At 36.7% G+C, this 17,972-nt stretch overlaps 1 protein-coding gene across 3 annotated transcripts in view; it reads right to left on the reverse strand.

Moving 5' to 3' along the window:
* LRRC7 (leucine rich repeat containing 7) overlaps positions 1-17,972 on the reverse strand; it is a 468,702-nt gene that overhangs the window by 355,773 nt on the left and 94,957 nt on the right. The window lies entirely within an intron of this gene.

The raw sequence follows: 17,972 nt of genomic DNA on the forward strand, positions 1-17,972 counted from the left end.
AATATGCAAAAACTGCAATACACTGGAATACCTGAGCTCACATTTCTTTTGTACTCCCTCCCCCAACTGTTTCATAAATATTTGGTGCATGAGACATTTAACCTCTGATATTTGGTGAAAAAACATCACTTGTAATTGCTTCATTTCTGCCATCAGTCCAAAGGATTAGGTGGGAAAGAGCCAAGTGTTAAAGTAATAGCTGTGAAATCCAGCATGCTTATATTCACTGGTTGAGGCAGATGCTTCTTTAAAATGTGAATTCTTGAGCTTTACCCAAATAGGTCCTGGAAGGGGGTCAACAGTCTGCATTTTTAACAAGCACACCAGTGATCTGGAAGCTTTGACATAGGTGTTTGCAGTATCATATTTTGAGAAACAATAAATTAGATGGTTTAGCTCTGTCCAATTCATCTTGACTCCTGCCAGATATGAACATCTGGCCAGAATTTTTGATTCATTTCTGGAAGAATTATCTTAATGAGATCTTTTCTGTTTGACATTTCTAATTCTGTTTTGCTAAATTTCCACAGATGAAGTCTGGTATCCATGACTATGAAATTGGCCTACAGTACATTTAACTACCATTTGTTCTTACATGTAATTTGTTATTTATAGGCAAAAACAATGTAGCACATGGTTGTTATGTCTTAACTCATTAGCCTTTAAAAAATAAATTGGGCTGGTTGTTATTTAATATGAAATAATGCAGTTTCTTACTTTGGGTCATGTTTGGTGCCTTACAAAGATTATTTGTAACACTTCATGTAGTGTAGAATTAATTGTCAATATCTCAGACATAAATGTTGCTATTTCTTTTTATGAAATCCCAAAAAGAGAACTTGGATGCATACTTTGATGGATAGTTTCCACTATTAATTTTCCTTCTAAATAAATAGGAAAACAGATGCCTACACTCCTGGTAAAAGTTAATTTATACTTATTCCAGTCTCTATAATTCTGTTACAACTATTACATCTATATCTGCATGCAGTGTGGTCAGTTGTAGATTTGTAGATTTAAAAAAAATCAATTGTCTTATGACTGATTTTGGTAAGATTTACTAACAACTCTCTAGTCCGATCACTATCATACAACCATTTCAAGCCACGTTCAGGATAATGATTTTCAAAACACAATTTGTTTGTTTTATAAATTTGTCTCATCATCCCAACTAAATTCTGAAGTGAGCTCAAGAATTAATAGTCCCACTATTAATAGTCCCAGTATTCTCTTTCAACTTTAAATGAAGTCACATCAGAAAGAAAAGACACAGAAACTTCTGAACAGCCTGTAACAAAAAGAATCCAAGATCTCCTTGGTGTAGAAGCCGAGAATATGGTATGTGGAATCAGACTGACGTGTGTTCAGTCTCCACCCATCTATTTACTAGCTGTGCAATCTTGGGCAAGTTACATAATATCTTTGAACTCATCAGTATCCTTGCCTCTAAAATGAGAACAGTACATTACCTAACTTGAAGAGTTGTTGAGAGAATTATGAGTTAATAGATTCATCAGTTCTAAGTCACACATATTTTCCCATATTAACAGCTTTGATATTTGGAATGCACCCTGCAGTCAGGAGTAAGTTATGATTTTTAAGGAGTAGTTTTTCTTCCTTAATGGTACCATAATATTGATGTGTCTTATAATCAATGGCCTTGAATTTGATGAAATAAGGTGCTTGTGAAAATGTAAGACTGTGTTCGTCACAGAGTAAAGCTTGATAACTGTAAACTATTATTAATATTTATGTACCAGATATAGAGGCACACCTATATAATAATCTATTTTTTACTTTTCTAGATGATGGAGGCAGGAGTCATGCCTGATCTATCTTGGTATCAACCCATTTCTTCCTTCTATACACCAAAGTGGCTGGTACAGTGTCCTGTACATAGTATATACTGAGGAAATATTTTTGAAATTCTGCATAGATAATTAAAAGGGAAATAAAGAGAATGCTAAATTTCAGATGAGAGTGGTAGTTCACTGGATTGGGAACTTCAGATATGTAAACAGTCTCAGTGGAATCCAAGTTTCAAATATAAAACAGTGAACTTCTTAATATAACTATGACGAATACAAATTGGCAAATAAATTAAAAAGGCATTTTAACGGCTCTTTCAAGATTCAAAAGCTTTGAATTAAAATGAGGAATGATTACAAAATACCTGTAATTCTTCAGTACAGTAGAATATGGCAAATATAATTGATAGCTATTATAATTAGAGTAAAACTGTTAGTAGTCATGGTAAACTTCTCAGTGATTCTCAATGATTCTCAAAGACTTGAATTGAATTGAAGGCATGGTTATCCTGTCTTCATTTGCTAATGGTATTTTACATTTCAAAAACAATAAAATTGTTTCAAGTCTTAAAATATTTGTGTACTAAAGTGTTCTTTTTTTCTTGGGCTAAAGGAAGCAATTTAACTCTGAAGAAATTGGTTTGAGAAGAGTATACGATATAAATTAGTGACACCAAAGCAAACATTTAGAACTGAAACACAGCAGCTAGATGTCTTCTCTGAGAGTTAACAAAAAGAAAAAGCCTCAAAGGTTGAAAATAAAAATACATTTGGAGCTAAAAATGTATATTCCAAGATATTTCATTCATTCACTCATTCGTTCATTCATGAAAAACCATTTATTGATACTTGCCACAAGGTAGACACTATGCTAAGTGCAGGGGAAACAACTATACTTGAGCCCTGATTCTTCATATTTTAATATTCAGACATTAATATATTTTCATATTTGGGCACTAATATACTTTAATATTCAGAAGTTTATTTAAGTTTAAATTAATTTAATTGAAATGTATGTTGGGGGCAAATATCAGTTGTAATGAAAATGCACAGGTAGGATATCTGTACCAGATTTTATTGTTGATGGTGACGGAGTTGATTTATGAAAGTATCTTTAGAAAAGGTGTGAAAAAGTGGACCATGAGAGAGCCATCAGAAGTTAGCTAGATGGAGGCTAAAGAGGCAATAATGTCACACTTTTGATGAAACATCTAAAGATAATCCCAACTCAAAGAATATGTAGCTCAAACTAGTTTCAGATATTTGCATGATAACATAAGGAGACTTGAATCTTGGAGTGAGTGGTATGAGCCTACAACATCTATATGCATCTAAAATATATTTATTGAATATCTATTATATCTATGATTTGTCTTCAACACTAAAGATAAAGGCATGAAAAGATATCAACTTCTGTTTCAGAAGTATGGTAAACTAAATATTTAAAGAGTAATCTTTTGGTACAGCAAAACCAAACACCCTCACACTTACCCACTGCTTTATTGTATAAAATGAGCTCTGACTGTAATTTGAGACAATTATTTGAATTCCAGAATAACAGGAAAAATAACACATAGACTTACATGAGTCTGGATTTAGCTTTTGCTCTGGTGGTGTCTGTTGGTCCCTGATGGGTTAAGCCTGAGTTAAAGATATTGCAAGTGGAAGGATAGAAGACTGCTTGGAGTCTGAACAGAGTGAGAGATTGGCTTAGAGACCACCCCCAGTGAGTGAACTAGGAAAAAACTGGGTCTGCAAAGGGATTTAGCAGGGGATACATGTATTTCTCAGCCTTGGCTTTCAGTGAAGCGTGAAAAAGGAAGAAAAGAAGGAAGGGAGGCAGGAAGGAGGAAAAAAGGAAGGAAGGAAGGCAGGAGGGATGGAGGGAGGGGGAAGAAGGAATAAAGAAAAGAAAAAGAATGAAGAAAGGAAGGGACATAGTTTGGCTGTGTCCTCACCCAAATCTCATCCTGTAGCTCCTATAATTCTCACATGTTGTGGGAGGGACCTGGTGGGAGGTAATTGAATCATGGGGGCAAGTCTTTCAAGCTGTCTGCAGAAATTTGCATAAATAATGAGGAGCTGAAAGTTAATCACCAAGGCAATGGGTAAAACGTCTTCAGGGCATGTTGGAGACCTTTGTGGCAGCCTCTCCCATCACAGACCCAGGGCCCTGTACTGTGTGCAGAAAGGGGCCAACATAGAGGTTGGGCCATGGCTTCAGTGGGTGCAAGCCCCAAGCCTTGGCAGCTTCCACTTGGCATTGAGCCTGCAAGTACACAGAAGTCCAAAATTGGGGTTTGTGAACCTCTGAGTAGATTTCAGAAGAAGTATGGAAGTGCCTGGGTACCCAGGCAGAAGTTTGCTGCAGGGGCGGGGCCCTCATGGAGAATCTCTGTGAGGGCAGTGCAGAAGGGAAATGTGAGGTTGGAGCTCCCACACAGAGTTCCTCCTTGGGTATCCCCTAGTGGAGCTGTAAGAAGAGGGCCACCTTCCCCTAGAACCCAGAATGGCAGATCCACTGACAGCTTGCACATTGTGCCTGGAAAAGCTGCAGACACTCAATGACAGCCCGTGAAAGCAGCCGGGAGGGGAGCTGTACCCCACGAGGCCACAAGTACAGAGCTGCCCAAGGCTGTGGGAGCCCACCTCTCGAATCATTATGACCTGGATGTGAGACATGGAGTCAAAGGAGATCATTTTGGAGCTTTAAGATTTTGGACTTGCATGGGGCTTGTGGCCCCTTTGTTTTGGCCAATTTCTTCTATTTGGAATGGCTGTCTTTACCCAATGCCTGTACTCCCATTGTATCTAGGAAGTAACTAACTTGCTTTTGATTTTACAGGCCCATAGGTGGAAGGGACTGTCTTGTCTCAGATGAGACTTTGTACTGTGGACTTTTGAGTTAATGCCGAAACGAGTTAAGACTTTGAGGGACTGTTGGGGAAGCATGATTAGTTTTGAAATGTGAGTACATAAGGTATGGGAGAGTACAGGGGCAGAATGATATGGTTTGGCTGTGTCCCCACCCAAATCTCATCTTGTAGCTCCCATAATTCCCATGTGTTGTTAGAGGGCCCCGGTGGGAGGTAATTAAATCATAGTCTTTCCTGTGTTGTTTTTGTGATTGAATAAATCTCAAAAGATCTGATGGTTTTAAAAAGGGGAGTTTCCCTGCACAAGCTCTTCTCTTGTCTGCCAGCATGTGAGATGTGCCTTTTACCTTCCACCATGATTGTGAGGACTCCTCAGTCATGTGGAAACATAAGTCCAGTAAACATTTTCTTTTGTAAATTATCCAGTCTTGTGTATGTCTTTATCAGCAGCATGAAAATAGACTAATACAGGCAGGAAGGGAAAGAAGAAAAAATAAGAGGGACGAAAAAGAAGAAAAAAAGGAAAGGAAGGGAAAGAATGAAGGACAGATAGGAATAGCAAAGGAATGAAGGGAGAGAGGGAAGGAAAGGAAGAAGGAGGAAAAAATAATAAAAAGAAAGAGAGAGAGAAAAAAAGTCTTCTAGGAATTGCCAACCACAAGCCTGACCTCTCTTGTGTTAGAGACTGGAATTCACAGTATCTGTGGGGCTTCTTTAAACCCACTTGAGAGTCACAAGTGGTCCTGTGTTAGTATTGCCCCAAGTGCCAGGTAGAAGCATACACAAGTCTCCTCTAAGGAATTCAACTTTAAATTCAGGCCTTTGTCTCACAGATAACATTGCAAAAAACATAACATAATTTAACAAAATCACTAAATATATAGTAAAATTGACTCGAGTGAGATGTTACAGAAAAACAAAGAATCAAGCCTGCAAATGGTGGATATAATAGAATTATGAAACACAAAATGTAAAATAAATGCATTTAATATGTTTAAAGAAAGAAAAGTAGGATTTAAAAGACTGCCTAAATGACGTGGAGGACAGGGTAAGAAGGTCTTTTTGGAATTTTGGGAAACCATAGAAAATAAAATGAGTGAGTTAGTGGAGGAATTTCAGAATTGTTGGAAGGCACTCATATTCAGATTGAGCAAGCCCAATAAATTCTAAGCAAGATAAATAAAAAAGGAATCTATATCTGGACTTACATGAAGTTGCAGAGGATCAAAGGTAATAGATCTTAAAGTTTGTCAAGGAAAGATTATTTTCAAAAGCTCAAAAATTAGGGCTGTCTTCTCAACAACAAGTAAAGCAGCAATTCATTAGATGTCATCTCTGAAGTATTGAGAGTAAATAATCTTATATTTACAGTTATCTTTTTTAATAAAGGAAAAATAAGTTTTTCAGACAAAAACAGACTTTACTATGGAGAAACTACTGAAGCCGCTGTGAAAGAATATGTTTTAGTAAGGAAAAAAAATATGACCAAGAAGAGAGGTCAGAGCAGCAAGAAAGAATATTAATTAAAAACAAGAACAAAAAATACGTGGTTACATCTAAACATTGACTACATAAAACAGTAACAAAATGGATAATTGTTGGATTAAAAAATAAATGTAGAACTAAAGTTCTGAACAACAAAAGCATGTATAGCAAGAGAAAAATATTTGGATTACAAACATTTTCAGATTTTTTCATTGGGAGGAAGGCAAAGATACTGATTAACTTTAGATCAAAGTTAAATACTCGTGTTAAGTTAAAGTGATATGTTTACATTTCTAGAATAACAAATTAAAAAATAGAATTAAAGTGCATGATTTCTAGTTGATAGAGACAAAATAAATGGAATGAGATAAAGAAGCAGAAAAGACTTTAATAAATATAATGAACAAAGACTCAGAAGTAGCAACACAGATAAAAATAAAGAATAGAGTGAAATACATTAATACAAATGCATCCGTAATTGCCTTCAGTCAATATGGATTAATTTCTCCAATTAAGAAACAGACTGTCAGAGTGAATTAAAATTAAAAACAAGCAATTTCTATGATGTTTAACAGTGGTGCACCCAAAACTTGATGTAAAGTTGTAAAACTGTCAAAATTAACTGAAAGTTTACACAGCAATACCAATTTAAAGGCAAAATACATTACTAGAGAGAGAGTGACCACAAAGTGATAATCAGTTCACCAGTAATGTATAACAATTACAAATTTATCTAGTATAGTAGCATTAATATATTTAAAGGAAAATGTGACGGATCTTCAAGGAGATACTGTAAAACTGTTATCATAGTAGGGTAGTTTAACACATTTTTCAATAATTGACTCAAAAACAGACAAAAAATGCAAAAAAGCTATAGAAGAACTAATGGCTACAATTAATGAGCTTGTTCTACAGGACACATATAGAACACTGAGCTCAACTACTATACAATATTTTTAAAAAATGCATATAAAAATTCACAATTAATCGTGTGCTAGACATAAAAGAAGTCTCAACAAACACCAAAGAATTCATAACCAAAAGACCATATCCTTGGTCAATAATAAATTAAATTAAAAATGTGTAACTAAAAATAACTTTAAAAACATTTATATTGTGTTCTATATTTACAAGATAAAATTTAATAATTCATGCACCAAAAAATAAATGATAACGGAGATTACAAAACAAATAATAAAATGTTACATAACAGAAATGCCACGATATAGCTAGAATAATAGGTGGTAAATGTGTAGCCTTAAATGCTTACATTAGAGAAGACAAAAGGCTGAAAATGAGTGAGTTAAGCATGCAACTTAGGAAAATTTACAACAAAAGGCAACAGAATAAACCCAAAGGATGTAGAAGGGAGACAGTAGTTGAGAAAGGAGCCCTTCACAACAATCTATGGAACAAGGAGGACACAGGAACTGAAGCAAGCAGCAAACTGTGAGCATCTCAAGGAGAGGAACCATGTCTTTTGTGGGTCATTGTATTTCTTTTATTATTGTTTGTGTCTTTTAAAATGTCTTATTGTGAACTACACATACCCAAGAACATATGTAATATGTGTTTTTTAAAATTATAATAAAACTACGACCCATATTTCTCAATCCAGTTGAAGAAAGTTCACCTATGCTCCTCTCTATCATATCCCTTTGTCTTCTACCCACCACCACGGAGAGGCAACCAATTTCTTGTATTTTATTTTACCAATTCCCTTGCTTCTGTCTATTTTTTTTACAACAGGTTTTACAACAGGTTTAATAAGCCTAAATTTTTACAACAGGTTTAATAATCCTAAAATTATATATTGTTTGGATTTGTGTGTTTATCTTTATATGGATGGAGTAATATTGGATGTTTCCACCTGCAACTTTCCTTTTACATTTGATATTATGTTATTAATAGTATTCAATGTTGATGTAGAAAATGTATTAATTCACTTTCACTGCTTTATGTTTCATATAACACAACTTTCTTATACATTCTATTATTCATGGCTTTTGGGATCTTTCTAATTTTTTCTAACATGAGAAATGCTGCTACAAATATTCTAATATACATCTGCTAGTGCACATACACAAAAGTTGGATAATAAAATTATTTATTTTTCTTCTAAATGTTTTAATGTTTTGATTTGAACCATCTGAAATTTATTTTTGAGAATGATGTGAAGTAAGGATTTATTCTTTTCCCCCTTGTAGATGACCAGTTATTCCAGTATCTTTTTTCTTTTTTCATTTTTGAGGTGGGAGTCTAGCTCTGTCGCCCAGACTGGAGTGCAGTGACATGATCTTGACTCACTGCAACCTCCTCCTCCCGGGTTCTAGCAATTCTCCAGCCTCAGCCTCCCAGGTAGCTGGGATTACTGGTGCTCGCCACCGCACCTGGCTAATTTTTTGTATTTTTAGTTGAGACAGAGTTTCGCCATGTTGCTGTTCTTGAACTCTTGACCTCAGGTGATCTGCCTGCCTCGGCCTCCCAAAGTGCTGGGATTACAGTTGTGAGCCACTGCGACTGTCCTCCAGTATCATTTTTAAAAAACTTCATTATTTCTCCACTGGTTTGCAAGACAACCTTTTTGAATATCTGATTTCCACTTAAGTGTCGGTTAGTTTCTGGACTTTCTATTTCTAGCCTACTGGTCTATTTGTCTATCCCTCTCTCACTCTAGCTGGGTCACCAGAATTCTATGGCTTCGATTTGTGCTTTTCTTAAAAAATGGGAAAGAAATGTGAGAGAATGCCTGGAGAAGGAAGAAACATTTCAACCATGTTTAGAGAGAGGGGGAGTTTTCTGAGTGGAAGGTGGCGATGGGGAGGTAGGGAAGATTGGAAAGTGCAGAGACGCCCAAGAGGCTGTACATGAAAGAAAGGCTCAGAAGCATATTCGGAATGGCAACAATAACAAAAAGCAAGTGACTGTATTCTAAGCTGTCTGGAGAGGAGAGAAAAATGAGGGTTTTAGTCAGAATGTAAGGGTCTGAGCTTTATCCTGTAGGAAGTGTTTGGACGGTCATCGTTCACAATTTTGAGTTAACCTTTTAGTTGCTATCTCCAGAAAAATGTTTATGAGACCACGCATACGAGCACGTGCACGCATCCACTCACACAAATACACACATTTGCAACCAATTTCAGGGAACTTGCAAACCACCTGAAGCCCAGGCGTGGATCTGTGGGCTAGGTTAATGGCCACTGAGAAGGAAGGAAGTGGTGGAATGTTGCTTCTAAAAAAGCAAATGTGATTAGTTCCATCTCCTCCTCATAATTTTTCAGTAGTTGTCTGCTCTCTTCAGGACAGTCCAAATTCCTTAATGTGGCTTCCAAGGCTCTTCGCCTCTCCAATTTCTCATCTTGCCATTTCTCTTTTTCCCTGTCCCTTCTCCATCCATAGCTCTCCTCTGCTGTCCTGCGTTACCACATCTCCAGCCACACTCAGCAGCTGTGTTTCTGCACCTGCTGTACTCTGCCTTGACTTTACAAATGCCAGTCTCCAACTGGAGTTCTTTTCCACTCTACCCTATCCTACCTCCCTTCTACTCTCTTGTTCAAGTTCCAGGTCACAGATTAAGACCTGTTTGCATGCTCCACCTGCATACTTTTTAACGTTCTGTACGTTTATACCTATTGAAACATGGATGTCTGAGTTTTGTGATAACAAGATTGAAGTGTAGTTTCTCCGGTTGCTGTAGTATGGAAAGTGTGGAACACAATGCTTGGCACATTGTACCTTCTCAGTAAATGGTTATTCTTTCATGAATATTCTATGTAGGAGAGTGGCATAATAGCAAGATAGTCACTATTTTTTTGTATGTCTATTACACAGGTGCAAGTGACTAAACTACACTTGGATGTATATGGTCTCTACTTACAATAATGTTGTAAAGAAGGTATTGTTATCCTTATTTTGTAGATGAGAAAACTCAGGAGGTAACTTTTACAAGGTCACATTGCTAGCAAGTGCCAGAGCTAAGATTCAAAATCAGTTCTGTGTGGGTACAAAGCCATTTCTTTCTTTCTTTTCTTTTTTTCTTTCTTTCTTTCTTTTTTTTTTATTTTTGAGACAGAGTCTCACTCTGTCTCCCAAGCTGGAGTGCAGTGGCATGATCTCAGCTCACTGCAACTTCCATCTCCCAGGTTCAAGCGATTCTCCTGCCTCAGCCTGCCAAGTAGCTGGGATTACAGTTGTGCACCACCACACCCGGCTAATTTTTTTACATTTTTGGTACAGACAGGATATCGCCATGTTGGCCAGGCTGGTCTCGAACTCCTGACCTCAAGTGATCCACCTGCCTTCACCTCCCAAAGTGCTGGGATTACAGGTGTGAGCCACCGTGCCAGGCCACAAAGCCATTTCTATACTAGCACACTATTGCCTCTGAATGATCAGATCTGAGCTTTGGAAAGATAATCGTGAGAATTGACAACAGTCTCTCCCAGGCTTCCTGGGAGGGAAGAGTGGGTAAGACAAGGAACCAGTGAGCCCTCACAAAGGCCACAGGCCCCAGGAGAATTATGAAAGACTCAGACTTGACAACTATCTACTGACAGAGAGGAGCATAGCATAAACATGAGTATATGTTATAGCACTTTGGGGTTAGCAAAGTGCCATATAAATGAAAAAATCATAACTTGGATTAGTATTTTATTAATATCTTTATACTCATGCATGCAAAATTGAGAACATTATAAAAATGGCATAAATGTAGATGACTATATCTCAAACATAGCTTAGTTTCTTAGAAAAAATAAAATAAGCTGTATAGTTTTCACCACAAATACAAAAGTTTTAGTTGTATGCAAATTTTCAAAAGATAAATCCTTTTCCTGAAAAGCTTTATATTAAATCATAAATATTCAGTGAGAGGTTTATTGATGCTATATGTAGGCACATGTAGACTTCACCAGGGAAAAGAAATGATTGTCTAATGAGTTGGCCTCACTCAATGGCTGGTTTCTTAGAAGTTCTTCCTTTGAATCCCTTTAAAGATGTTCAGTTCATTTGAAAGTTGTTTCAAAGAAATAATTATATTGTGCATATTATAATGCAATGTTTTAAAATTCTTTCATTTAAAACAAGTGTTAATAATTTTTTTTTGTTAGAAAAGAGCCAACTCTAAGTAATAAGAGAGGAAAAATGGTTTTATATATATACTTGGTGAAATTGTAAACTTCCAATTGTGACATCATTCACCCTTCCTTTCCCTCCTTCTTTTCTCCTTCCCTTTATCTCTCCTTTTCCCTTTCTTCCTCCCTTCTATCCTTTCCCTTCCTCCTAGACTGCTTGTGTTCAGTGAGCACCTCTTGAACATCTACTCAGTGACAGGAACAGTGCCAGGATTCAAAGATTAATAACAAAGAATCCCCTTCCTCATGCATACAGCTAACTAATGGTTATAAATAAAATTAAAGGTAATAACTACTATAACAGAGAAATGGCTTTGCAAAGAACATTTTATTCCCAAAGAAATATCCCTAGACTTTTTTCTTGATGTAGAGAATTTAAATATGTGGAATTGTGTGCTTTTAAAAACTCTTCTATGCTACTCTCCCACACTAACATCCACTCCTTAAATATTCATACACAGTGAATATTACGGAAGTGACTTACTCAGATTTTTGTTTTTGAGAAACAACTGGCACCTACGAACAGACAGGAAAGTGGGAGATTAGAAAACATCCAGATGAAAAATAATGAGTCTTCACTAAAGCACCGTTAGTTGAAGTGAGCAGAGTGACACAGCTAAGAGGAGAAATCATTAAGAGCTGGTGCCAGCAGTGCATGGGCAAAGAAGAGATTTTGTACTCAAACAAGACTTTAGGGTCTCTAGTAGTAGTGATGGTGTAGGATTGGTGGGGCAGGTATAGCGCTGGACAAGCGCTGGCAGTATCAAGTAAGATTGGAGCTATAGGAAAAGGGAACAATTATAGTCCTTTCTAGTACATTTTAGCAATGTTGAATGTACTGCAGAGAAGAGCTCTTTTTATTTCCTGCAGAAAGATGGTGACCACAGTAGATACCCAGGCATTTTATCCTAGAAAACAATAAATATCACTGCTGTTGTTCTTTGTTTTTTTTTTTTTTTTTTTTTTTTTTTTTTTTTTTTTTTGAGACGGAGTCTCACTCTGTCGCCCAGACTGGAGTACAGTGGCGCGATCTCGGCTCACTGCAAGCTCCGCCTCCCGGGTTTACGCCATTCTCCTGCCTCAGCCTCCCGAGTAACTGGGACTACAGGCGCCCGCCACATCGCCTGGCTAGTTTTTTTTTTTTTTGTATTTTTTTTTAGTAGAGACGGGGTTTCACCGTGTTAGCCAGGATGGTCTCCATCTGCTGACCTCGTGATCCGCCCGTCTCGGCCTCCCAAAGTGCTGGGATTACAGGCTTGAGCCACCGCGCCCGGCCCTGTTGTTCTTAAAATACAGATCTTTTAAACAACAATTTGTACAAAGATGTTGAATCATTTTTCCCTTTGGAAGACCAAGGTTATTTTAACATTTGTTATTATCTTAGAAGGAAGGGAATATATCTGTTTTATTGGAATAACGGCTGTTGCTTTGAATGTGCAAGACATAGCACATTGCCATACCTACTCTATTCAATAAAAATTTGCATTAAAATATTTAAATGAAAGTGTTATTTAACTTGCATATCCTTGATTACTTTACGTGATGGTAGCAAGCTAATAATACCCAGAATGAAATAGAAAAATGTGAAAGCTGAACTTAAAAGCATAGCTTTAAGTGTTCTCAATTTCAACCCAGTTTCATCGTTTCTGTGTATTTGGGGTAAATTCCTGATATCTCTATTAAGCTAAAGACAAAGGATATGTGTGTATGAGTATGCTTGTTCATAGGTGTGCCTTTGAAGAGGGGTTCCTTTTGTTGCTTTTTTAGTAATTATTGGTTGGTAAAAGTTTCGTTAGTTGACATGTAAAAAATACTGGCTTTGTCTATAGAGGGTAATCAATGTGGTATGTGAAAAATTAGGCTGAATGGTATCAATCTAGAGTTCCACACTAGTGTTAGCTGGTTTGTGTATGTATCTGTACATATATACACACACACACATATGTACAGATACATATATATACACATACATACACACATATATATGTGTATATATGTATATATTGTTTTGCCCTTCTATGCCCTGATCAGTTGTGAGTGACAAAAGGCTAACTTTGCTGACTAGCTCTACTGAGGTCAGTGAGCCAGAGAGAAGATGGCTCATGGTATAACTGGAGTTTTTTCTCCACTGGTAGTGATAATAAGTAGATTATAAACTTTGGAATCAGATAGACCAGGATTTGAATTCTGACTCCATTCATACTTAGCCACATTATTGAGCTAGTTCCATGTTCCCTAAGGTTCCATTTCTAATCTGAAAACCCAACTAGATTGTGCTCTAGTCTTGTCTTCAGCAATGCACTTCTGCCAGGTGGACCTCCCTGACTTCCAAACAAAGCAGGATTGGTTGTTTCTCTACTGTGTTTTCATGTACTTTTGCATATATATTTCTATAACCCACTGTTACAAAATTGTAAGTACTTATGCAATAAATACTTAGTGAGAAGCTAGCTTTGGACAAAACATTGCAATAGTTCCCATGGAAACAAAGATTAAATAGACATAGCTCAGTATTCTGGTAGGGGAGGCAGACACACATTAGTGTCTTTCTTCTTCACCCTTGTTTCCCTGGAACAGAGTAAGCATTCAGTAAATATATATATATATATATATATATATATATATATATATATATAGAATGAATAATTGCCATAGGTTTGGCAAGCACAACTATGGAACATGGTAATACGGAGGCACAGAGGAGAGTGGAACAAATGTGCCAGAGAGTGAATAATGAAGGCTGTAGGAGGAAGTGACAGTTGAGATGAATCAAAGTAGCGTGCCAGGCAGAGGAAACAGCATGAACCTACAGGCAAGAAAAAGCTTTGTGTTTCAGGAACACTTCCTAAGAGAGCAGAAGAAGGAAGATATTGCAGAAATAGGCTGTAGCCAGACTATAGAGGCCTCAGGTCAGCATTCCATGCTAAGCTGTGTGGTTTTTTCCCCTGAAGTTAGAGAAGAGACAGGTAACTTCCTTAACTTAGGTTACAGTCTGGTCATATTTATATTTGGAATGGGTCACTATTGGCTGTGTGAGAAATAGAATGGGGGAAAAGGCTGGTTTAAGACAACACTAAGGAGATGATTCCATTAGTCAGCTGTGAGATGTAGGTCTGACAAAGGCTCCAGTCATAGGGTGGAGAGGTGAGATAGATTTAAGAGATATTTAGGTAACAAAATCTTAGCTGTTGATTTGATGTGGAAGCTGAACAAATAGAAAGAGTAAATGATGACTGTCTTGGTAACCAAACTGAATGGACAGTCACCAACTGAAACAAGGAATACAGGACAGAAGACAGGTTTCAAGGTGGGGAATTATACTTGTTGAGTGTGAATATTCAAGTAAGTCCAGCAAGCATGTACCAGTTTGAAGACTGAGAGACTGGGATGAGCTGGCATTGTAGATTTGTGAGTCTTCACTCACAACTATGAGAACAGATGAAGGTGATAACCCAGAGAGAACAGCAAGATCAAGGAGCTTTCGCCTCTGCTCCCCTGAAGCTGGCATTGTAAAAGATACAAATGACACTTTATTGCCTTGTCTAATGGATTATACAGTTCTTGCCTTTCTTGGCCTCCCTATTCCGTTTAACGATGTCATCCCTCCCTTCTGAGAACACTCCACTCTGATATCCCTGACTTCATTCTTCTAAAAAGAGCTCCTCCTGCTGTGGGCAACCCGCATACCCTGCCTCTGTGGGCCCTGGCTCTGCCCCATTCCTCTCAAGTGTTAGGGTTCCTCTGTAGGCTGGTGGCAGTGTTCCATTGGTGATGACAGAACCAAATGTCATTAATGTTAATGAATAAACTTATACTCAACCTTTTATCAGTTAGCTCTTAATTATTTAGGGCTCTTGGTAGAAAGCAAAATTCAATCCTATTTAAGGTCACTCACACACAGGACAGACTCCATCGAGGGCCATGGGAAATGCACCGTAAAGAATCTCGAAAAATAGGAAACAAACCTTTAATTCACCCACTTAAAATTTAAAGAAAACAGAAAACTTAACTGTCTGAGCAATAAATATCAAACCCACACACCCACACAGACCCACACCAAAATGAAAAATCAATAGCAAGGTAGTGAGGTTGCATTGTTACCAGGAAAGCAAGAAGCAGTAAATATCACATGCAGGCACACACACACCCCACTCACACATCCCCACACACACCCCCACACACCCCAAAATGAAAAATCAATAGCAAGGCAGTGAGGTTGCATTATTACCAGGAAACAGAGAAGCAGTAAAATGGTTCTAAAGAAAGAGGTAGAATGTTGATGTTTCCTTTAATCTCTGACTGGTTGAGACTTAACTCACTTAGTGCTGTTTCAGGTTCGTTATGGAAACAACAAATTGCCTCTATGCATAGAAGGGATACATATCTCTAGGATTTTATTAAAAATTTATTTCCACATACATTTTGGAAGAAAAAGTATCTGCAAAAGATTTGTTTCATTTCATATCACTGTTAATTTGGAATAGAAGATAACTTCCTTTCTGAAAAGTGCAACTATCATTTCTCATTTTATAGGGAGAGGCCAGCTTTTTTGTATTCTTTACTGTATTGCAGCTCATAGCAATTACTGCCATTTGTTGAAAGATTATGTTTTGCAGACACCATACTCACATTTCACATATATTATGTTATATAATATATAACAGTGAAGAAGAATTACCACAAGGTCAGTAGATGATAAAAATAAGATATGAGTAAGACAGTCTTTCAAGGTAGATGCTATTTTCTCCAGTTTACATAGGAGAGAAACTGAGGCTAAGAACCTTCCCCAAGCTGGGATTCAAAGTTAAGTCTGCCCAACTCTAAGACTTTAGTGGTTTTCCCTACCCCAGACATTTCACTTTGGGCTGCCCTTTGTCTCCGTAATGAGAGGCTCTATTGGGATTTTGGAGCTGACCTTTGAAATTAAATAATACTAGCTAGGAGGCAATAAGGGTGAGCTTACATTATTCATATCCTTTGCTTCTTTTCTTTCCCATCATTTCTCACAATCTGGGGAACTGTTCATTATCTCTGAAGTCTAGTCCAAGGTCTCTTAAACTTTTCTGCCACAGTATCTCTAACAACAGAATACAGTAAATATGATTTCTCTTCACAATTCAGATGAATTTTGCATTTGATTCTGTAACATATTTATGGTTTTCTCTTAGAAATCATTTAATTAATTGTCATTATAGAAAGATGCAGTACGTATTTGCTATAGTAGATCCTGACTCCTGGCCTTATATAGCTCTCCTAATTTTTGAGAGCAAATGTCCATATATGAATTTTACACTTGACTAGACGTCAGTTCTATGCAAGGTCAGCTTCATAATCTCTGTGAAGTAATCCTACATTTCTGTAACAAGTTAAGAGTGACCTGGCTTTCTAAGAGTGCCTGGTCAAGAACTGGATCTCAAAGTGGTTCTAAATCAGAGAGGGCATTCTATTAATGTGGCAGTTTGGACTCACTTCTAGAATGAAATCTGCCTTTTGGAGTTGATAGGGGATTAATTCTCTAGAGTATAACAAACCATCAAGTCACATACTAAGAATTAAGCTGGAAATGAATAATATTAAAACATGCAATAACCAAGTAACAACTATTAAAAGAAGTAGTGAAAACAATAGATAGCAGAAATTGACACACCTGAAATTACATTTTTACTCTTTACCTCATTTAATTTGCACAAATCATGTTTCATAATATACTGAAGTTCTGGACATATATTTTTATTAGTGTGGCTTTTATAAGACACATTGATAAATCATTTTCAGAAGGAAGTGCTATTATATTGTCAGATTTGGTCAGCTCTACCGAACGACTACTCCCTGTGTTTTTCTCTTCTAGCTCAATTCTCTTTTCCTCTTAAAATATTTTAAAATAAAAATATCGCAGTTCTTTTTCCCCTTCTTCACATCCCACAGTCTCTCTTGTAGGGATAGTTGCTTTCAACTCTTTTAGCTATTACTTCTTGCATTTTCTTCTACATTTCTAAAGATGTGCATGTATTTCTTTGTCTTTTTCTATCAATTGTAGAGATTGTGTATTTATTTCATATTATGGCATTTGAAAAATCATATCATCTCTCACCACCAAAGCCACCATCAGTCTTTTTGCCAATCTTCCCAGCATACTTACATCCAAATCTTTGGTTAAATCCGTGGTAAATACTGACATTAATACGTGGATTTGTACCCTGTGTTTACTTTACTCATAAAAGTTTTTTAAAACATAAATGTAATATGTATACTTAAAGTATGTAACATGATATTACAGAATACACATAGATAGCAAAAAGGCTACTGTAGTGAAGAAAATTAACATATAAATCACCTCACTTTTCCTTGTTTCTGTGGCAAGAGTAGCTAAAATCTACTCATTAAGCATGAATTTCATATACAGTACAATTTTATTACCTATAGTCTTCATGCTGTACATTAGATTTATCGATTTGTTCATCCTATGTATATGCTACTCATAAAAATTTTTTTTTGTTCCAGAAGTTGCTTCATTTTTTAGCTTGTTTTTTTCTATACATTTATCCTTAATTTTCTCCAAATGCTCCAAAAGCTCTGTCAAATGCCAAGCAATTATATTTCTAAACATAAAGCACATCAGATAAATTGCTAGGTCTACATTTTATTCTAGAGCAATTCACTCCTGTGCCCTG

The sequence above is a fragment of the Rhinopithecus roxellana genome, chromosome 12 (genome assembly GCF_007565055.1).
Source record: "Rhinopithecus roxellana isolate Shanxi Qingling chromosome 12, ASM756505v1, whole genome shotgun sequence".
Taxonomy (NCBI): domain Eukaryota; kingdom Metazoa; phylum Chordata; class Mammalia; order Primates; family Cercopithecidae; genus Rhinopithecus; species Rhinopithecus roxellana.